We start from the raw sequence: 8340 nt of genomic DNA, 5'->3' as shown, positions 1-8340 counted from the left end.
TTAGACTTTATAATATCTCTGATGCCAGCCTCTAATTCCTCTTCTAGGGAAAACATAGCTTATTCCAAGGTTACCTGGCAAAGCAACTGGAGATAAGGCTCAAATCAGTCCTCCAATACTGAGAGAAAGATTTGGCCAATATTTAGGCAATTGGGGGAAGTTATAGAAAAATGCAAACTCACAGATCTGATAGGTTTCTTTCTACTCAATCATGGCATAATTCAAATTTGGATCCAGAACTGCCACAGAATTGACCACCACCACCACCCACCCCACTTCGAAATGTTGTTCATTTAACTACTAATGGTACACCTTGGTTCCTTTTCTATAACCATTTTTATTCCAGCCTATTGAAGGAAGTTTCCTCCTTTAAGTTGGGTTTGAGTATTTTTGTGCCATTGTTTCATTCTAGTTACTTAATTTTATGTTAAGTCCCACTATTCTTGCAAGATAAATAAAAACAGGGGGAAAGCTGAAACAGGAAAATGGAAGGATGACAGACCAACACAGTTTCATTTTTCTATAACACTGCCACAATTAACAAAAGTGAGTACTCTGTTTCTCTTCAACAGGGTAGTAACTTCTTTGATTTTGTTTTTGAACTATGAGGAATCAAATGAAAAAAAAAAAAAAACAAAAAAAAAACAAGGCCCTCCCTGGTGGTGCAAAGGGTTAGGGAGCAACACTGCAAGCTAGCTACAGCCACTTCAGTGCCACTTCCATGTGGCACAGTACACCTCTCCTGTCTTGCCCACTCCCCTCAGAAGTGTACTTCCTGAATCTCTGGTGAATCCTTTCACCACTCCTGCACCTCTGGCCTGTACACCAGCTTTATATGCATAAATAAATAAATAAATCTTTTAAAAAAAATACCAAGAAGGAAAACATCACCTAAAACTCAACATTAAGGACAATACTGACTTTGGTGAGCACAGCTAGAAAGACATGGTAATCCCTGCTAACTAACCTCAAAGATATTCCAGAACAAATGTACAGTTATTTCATCAAATTCCAGGTGACCTCTGCATTAAGGATTATCCAATCCATCTCCTTACTCCAAAAGCCTTAAAAATGCTAATTTCTAACATCTCATTCCTCATCCAACCTTTCACCTATTAGAGTGTATCTAATTCATTTCATCTTAGAATCAGGGTTTCTCAATCCTAAATACAATTCGGAATCACCTGGGAAACATAATAATGAAAATAACAAAGCCTGACTCCCTGCATGATTGATCTGAATGGGACCCTAACTTGCAGTGAGGGTTGAAGCTCACTGGAAGGCAATCCAAATATGATAAATATTTGCAAAGAAAGCAAAATAACTGGATTATATAAATTTATACCAGGAGTCAAATGCCTCAGATTTCTAGTTTAATCAAATATAAGATGACAAAATGAGTACAGATTTTTTTCCCATTACATTTAGAGAGACTCATTTGCATGGGAGAAATATATCTATTTGTCCATATTACTCATATTTTTACAGAGGATTGATGAAATTCCAGAATTAAAAGCTATTCCCCTAGTACTCAAGATAAGATAAATACATAATAAAATAGATAGAATTTGTGATTTCTGTTGATAACAATAAGTAAAATCAAAGCTACAATTTACTGAGTGCCAATTGTTGTGTTACCTATGTTCAATGATTACCTCACAGAAAACTTAAAACATAACAGAAAGTATAGCCTTTCATAGATAATAAAGACAGTGAGGCTCAGAGAGATTGGGACACTTTTCCCAAAATCACACAGCAAGTAAGTGGTAAAATCAAAATTGGAATCCAAGTCATGTACTCTCTTAACTACCATCAGCTACTACCTAGAAGACTCAAAAGTTTCCTTAAATACTTGCTATTGGAAGCTCAGCAGCATAAGACTGCTTGAACTAAATCTCTGTCATTCCAGGTCTATTGAATCGGAACTCACATTTAAGGTAAACAGGAAAATCATAAGCACACAAAATTTAAAGATGCAAAACTCCCTGATTTTCCCACATCAATGACTGCCTCTCCCAATTTCATCATTCATGTGGCAGTCATACTTTTAAAAAAGCAAATTCAATAATTTCATTTCCCTCACTGAAAACTGTTAAACACTTTTCATAAATGCATTTGGAACAAAGTCCAAAATTCTTTTATAATATATAAAATTAGACTTTATAATATCTCTGATGCCAGCCTCTAACTCCTCTTCTAAGTCCCCAGTCCATTAATTTTTAAACCCCAGGCACAGAGATCTTCTTTCTGCTTATCAATCCCCAAAACTCTCTCCCTTCTCTCATCCTCCCTTTATTCCTTTAAGTTCTTCCCCAACTTAACAACCACGAAGACCACCTTGAGATAAGTCACATTCACAGCTGTATTTCTAGCACATACTAATGCAGTAAGAGCCTGGCATAGATCTAAGATCAACATAAATGGATTGACATTTGGGAGAGTGAAGACATCAGCTATCGCTTTTACCCACTGCTCTTTGTTCTTTCTGTGATCCACATTCCTGTTTCCTTCTTCCCTCACCATGCATCATCCCTTTTCCATAACTAACCTCATTATCAGTAACCTCACGACCATTGAAGTTGTCATCTTTAAAAGACACACTGCAAGTCCACATGACCATTGTTCTGGAATTACTCACTAGTTGGATGACAATTGCTTCACTTTATAACCCTGAGACTCCTAGAATAGACCCTATCCTTTCTAGAAGTGGACAAATGCCCCACTGACAGAAGCAGGCTATTTTTCCACCCAAGAATTAATATATCAGTAGAAACATAGATCAGGGACTTCTCAGCAGACGGTGCAGAGCCAAGAGCTTCACTATCTCTCTGCCCACACTAGAGAATGTCACTGCTAACAAGATGGGTTATCACAAGTCGTCGGTAACGTCATATTTTAAATGTGAAGGCAAAGCTTGCTGCTCGAAGAAAAAGAAATGCCAAATCCCTTTATTAAAAAATGTATCTGCTTTGAGTTTAAATGCTGAGTAAAGATGATATATTTTCATACACTAGTTTTCCCCCACAATCCAAAAGTAGGGCATTCCTAGGAAACATTTGGTCTACCAAATTGCCTAAAACTGAAAAAGCACTTTTCACTTCTTTTTTTTAGTATGTTCAGTCTTCCTGCCCTAAATCTACCAAGTCATACCAAAACAAATACCACATAAATCCTAAAACAGCACTAACAAATAGCAAAAGCAGTAATAGCCTACACCATGTAGCACCCATGGAAGGAGTTCGGCAGGGCCGCTCTCACTCTCAGGGATCAAGCTCCCTTGATAACAGCTGTTACAAAATAAATGCTGAATGCTATTTTTGCTTTTCATCTTTAAGATTCAAGTGAAAAGCCTCTTCATATTTGTTTCAGTTAGTGCAAACAGGTAGTAATGTAGGTCTTCCATACAAGCAGTGGAGAAAGATAAAAATAGATGATACCTACATCAAGTTTACACTAATAATAAAAATAAGAACTATATTCATCTATTGAATACAAGCTACTGAGTGCCTGGTGGCATGCTCAAAGATATAAATATACTACCTTAGTAAATCTTTATCAAACACTTTATGAGGGAGAAATGCTTATCATCCTATTTTTTTTTTAAAAAAATGGAACCAAGGACTAAGTAACCTGCCCAGTGGGCGAGTATGAGATTTAAATTGTAGACCTTTAGATTACCACATACCTCATTTTACTACTATTTTGTTATCTGTATTACTTTTTCATCTGAGAAATCACAGACACAGACATTCCCAAAGAAACAGCCCATGGAGGATCACTTCAAAGGCTCTGCTATGTAGACATCGAAAGGAAAGTAATCTGGTACACCTTATATTTCAAAGCTACATTTCTATATTAAAAGAGAAAACTGAAACTCAAGAAAAAGATGCAGGAACAGAACTCAGGAGTGCTTGTAAATGCAATTCCACAATTACTTTTTTCAGTGTCTATAGTGGTCAGGCCCTAAGCTAGAAGCTGAATGATCAGCCTTCAATTAGGAGAGTACTAGTGGGGGCCTGGAGTGATAAGAATATGTGCTATAATGATTCCCTTAGGAATGTTTAAACAGTAATTCACAAAACCATTACTTTATTATCTAATTATGTAAAAAATAATTTTTCACATGCAAGTGATGAGTTACCTGATTTATTTTCAGTGAATACATAATTGAAAGGGCAATAAGTCTTCTCAAACAAAAGTTTCCTATAATTCAAATAACATGATCATTTCTGATACTCCATTCTAGAAGGCTGTATGTTAATGTATGTGAATGTGTCTGAAAAGAACAAAAGAGAGGGAACATGGGGAACTAAAATAACAGTATTTCCTAAAAATAGAAGACACTGAAAGTCGTATATATATATATAAAGGATGTGACCACAGAAACATATCCTAAAGCACCCCGCCAAACAGTCACAGGAGTAAGAATAGAAGGACAAACACACACACACACAAAAACCAAAAATATTCATGAGCCTAAAAGGTCATAGACAGCATTATGAGACCTCATTTATTAAATGAAAGCATTAGATTAGATTCAGTAGCTCCTTCCAGTGCTAAATTAGTTACTTTTCATTCACATGGCTCCTGCACCTAAACAGAGATGAGCATACAAAGATGCTAGTAAAACCTTTACTTGATTAACAAACCATTACAACATTAACAACAGACCTTATACAGCATTCATCCTGGTTTGTGGCCTTAAAAGTAGAAATCAGGCCCTCCCTCGTGGGACGGAGGGTTAAAGCACAGCACTAAGAAGCATGAATTTGATCCCTGCCCAGGAAGTGATCCACATGGCCCAGCAGGACCTCTCCTGAGCAGCTTGCTGCTCCCCTCAGCAGTGTACTTAGTTGGCCTGTTCTGCTCCCCACTCTGTCTCTTGTGAATCCTCTCACTGCCCCTGCATGTCTGGCCTGTATCCCAGTTCTATATGCATAAATAAATAAATAAAGCTTTAAAAAAAGAAAAGTAGAAGAAATCATTTCTAAACAGCTTCTCTTGTGGTGCTTGTGTGTGCTGACTACTGAGAGAAGGAAAAATATCATGGACTTGGAAATATGGTCTTGGGTCTAGTCTCATCTCTGATACAAACCAACTGCAAGACTTGGGCAAATAAATACCTTTACCATATGGGCCAGTTTCTTCATCTCTAAAATAAAGGTGTTATAAATCTATCTATAGGAATCAGCTCTGAAAACTTGGCTATATGCCAGGAACTGTTCCAAACCTTTCCTTAGATTTGCATCGTTAATGTTAGGCTTTTGCAACGTTAATGTTAAGAAGCAACAAAAAGTTTGTGGCTTTTGCAACGTTAATGTTAAGAAGCAACAAAAAGTTTGTGGGTCCTCTAGCTCTCTGAGGTAGTCATTTTCTAAACAGACTGTCAACAGGACTGGGTTACAATCCCAGCACTGCTATTCACCAGGTAAGTTAACATGTATATGGAAACTTTACATGTTTATGCTTCTTTCTCAAAAAGCATTTGTGAACACTGAGTTAAAAGAAAACAACTAACTGTGATATATATTTACTTATTAAAATATATATCAAATTTTATTACCAGATGTGTGACTGGACAAATCACCTCAAGTTCTTTCCTCATCCACAAGGGAGATAGCAATTACTAAAGCAGATAATGTGCACATGCTCTGCAAACTGTCAAGTGTTAGCTATGCACATTTCTAATACGATCTGATGTTTTCCAGCATACACAAATAACCCCCTCTCTAACGCCAAGCACAACACATAAAATCATCGACGATAACAGCAAAGGCATTTTTACTAAACATCTCTATCATCGCAACTCTCGGTATGTGCAAACAGAAGCAGGCAGCGAAGAACGCAAAGCCACATGGAAACTGTAGTTCCGAGGAAAGGGGCCCTTCGGTAGATGAACTGGAAGGAGAGACATCATCTCCCAAGAAACAGCTCGTGTTGCCCACTGACAGACTAGGAGGCGGAGTAGTAGGAAACGGGAAGCTGGACTGCAACTCCCAGAACCCTCTGCTGCTCAGGCCGCTGGTAGTGAAGTGCTGTCTGAAACAAGATCTTGGTGAACGCGGTTTAACTGGTGTGGAGGGGCCGCTTGCTCCTGATATTCCCGGACCCAGTACTTGTCAGAACCTTTCTAAAACAGCCAGTGGGCGTATGTTCTGCTGGTGTGCAGTACGTTTCTTAAAGAATAATAATGATCACAGTTGTATTAACAGCAGAGAGTTTGCAAGTGTCACTTTCACAAGCATTATCTCATTTCAGTCGGCTTAAGCTCGGTTTTTCTCAGCTAAGCACTGTGCGTCCACAGTCACAAGGCAGTCATAAAATTTTTATCTTAGAGAGGAAGCCCCAAATTCTGCTGTAGTTCCATTAACTTGCCTCTTTCCTCCCCTCTCCCCCCGACCCTCCACGTGGGTATATCCTTTTAAAACACCTCATTTTTGTACGAAGCAATATTAAGCCATAAAATTGATGTAATTCCCAGACTGCTGATAAATTCTCCCATCATAGAGAATTCAATGGTTTTGTGTGTTTTTAAAATGCTAAATGTAAAATTCTTCCCCAAATTCTGCCTTTCCAGAGTCCTACTTTGCTTCCAGTCAACGCACGTGTCCAACCCCTTTTAGGGGAAACCCAGAGCTGGATGTTTAATACAAGCCTGTTCGAGCAGAGGTTTCTGCTACTTCCTTATGGAAACGACAAACCATTCAATGCCAACCAGTGCCAGTTTACTAGCTCTCACCAGGGCCGGGAGCTAGGGAGTCCCTGAAAACAGGCTTTATTTACCTCATGCCTCAGTTTACCCACTTATAAACTGAAATGTTGGGGGCAGGTTACGGTAGATGCTCGAGGAAGAACCCTGAAATGTCTCGGGGGTAGGAGGGTCCTCCTGGAAAACCCCACCTCCAGACAAGCTGGGCTGGCCCCGTTCCCGCCCCAATGGACAGCCACGGTGCTGACCAGACACTTGTGGAAACCCAAACCCGCGTCCCAGAAAAACTGTTCGACTTGGGCTTGACACCCCCGCCCCTACCTTCCAAGATCTTGGCAGCTGGAAAGTGAAAGGCAGAGGGAGGGAGCGCGGGGCAGGAGAAGCGCCAAGGCTTGCGCCCAGTGGGTGGCTGCCTGAGGGAACGGAAAGGAGGGCAAAAGTCCCGAGACAAGACCTAGCTAAGCGGCAACTACAATTCCCATACGGCCCCACGGGGGGAAGGGGCAGGACTCAAAAATGGACCAGTGCTAGAGCCAATAGGCGTAAAGCATGCACCTATACTGGGCCAATCAGGATCCATTGTGACTTAACCCCTTTCGGAGGCGGGAAACCCTGTCGTCACAGGAGACAAGCAAAGGCAAGGGTACCTTTAGAAAGGAATTTTGTCATAAATGTCACGGACTTTGTTTTTTTCCTTGCAGGGAAAAAGGAGCATGATTCTGTAGGCTACACTGCATTTGTGCTTCCTTCTTTCTTCGCAAACACACTTAACCTCTTCATTAATCCTAGCTGACTGGATTTCTTTTCACTTCACTTACTGGATCTTTCTTGACACTTAAGCATTCCTCTGCGTTTCTCTTAGAACATGAGGTCTACAGATCCTGAACTAATCCAGTTTATGACTGTACGGTCTTCCCTAGCATCCTAACTAAAATTGCACCACAAACTCCCCTACACCTTGCCGACTAGAATGAAAGATCTAAGCAGATGGAGTTTTTTGTTCTGGTCGTTGTAGTTATTTCTGGTACCTAGAAATAAATATAATGTGTATATAATATACACTGGATATTACATAAATTAATATTCTACACAGTATGTATACAGTAGGCACGTAATTATATGTGTGTGTGCACGCGTGTGTATATATATGTATATATGTATATACATATATAAAACTGAATGAAATCTTGCAGCTTTTTCATTTTCTCCCTTTCTTCTGAGCAGATTAAATCCTTTTCTGACCATCATGGGACCCTTTTTGAATTCAAAGTCATTGTCACCTGTACCACTTCCTAGGTGGGTGCTGGAGAAATTGAATAAGATCCACTCCCTAAACTGCAAGATACTCCTGGTCTGCTTGTACATCAGAGGTAAATTTAACTTTGCTATAAATGCAGTTTTAAGTTGAAAAATTACTAAATAATTTTCACAAGGTCATACAGCTCATAAAAAAAAAGAGAATCCTAGTCTTTCAATTACACTACCCTATTACACTATCAATGCTATGTATTATGTAGAGCTCTCTTTTTCAAGTTGCTTCCTATTCTCTCTTCCTGCCTAATCATAGGGTTAAAGAACAAGAGATATTTGCTAGTTATTTGGGGAGTAAACAAACTACAATTACACTTGGA

The 8340-nt window shown here is 39.2% G+C and overlaps 1 protein-coding gene across 6 annotated transcripts in view; it reads right to left on the bottom strand.

Annotated features, from left to right (window-relative positions):
- Nucleotides 1-7146, bottom strand: part of FHIT (fragile histidine triad) — a 1224031-nt gene extending 1216885 nt beyond the window's left edge. For all 6 annotated transcript variants that reach the window (XM_012720560.1, XM_012720561.1, XM_012720559.1 and 3 more), the window contains exon 1: nucleotides 7031-7146. The gene's annotated coding sequence lies outside the window, so the exon portion shown is untranslated. The remainder of the gene's footprint in view (nucleotides 1-7030) is intronic.
- Between the last annotated feature and the right edge of the window lie 1194 nt (nucleotides 7147-8340).

Source organism: Condylura cristata, unplaced genomic scaffold, assembly GCF_000260355.1.
Source record: "Condylura cristata isolate star-nosed mole 26May11 unplaced genomic scaffold, ConCri1.0 scaffold00004, whole genome shotgun sequence".
Taxonomy (NCBI): domain Eukaryota; kingdom Metazoa; phylum Chordata; class Mammalia; order Eulipotyphla; family Talpidae; genus Condylura; species Condylura cristata.
This window is presented reverse-complemented; position numbering and strand designations above follow the sequence as displayed.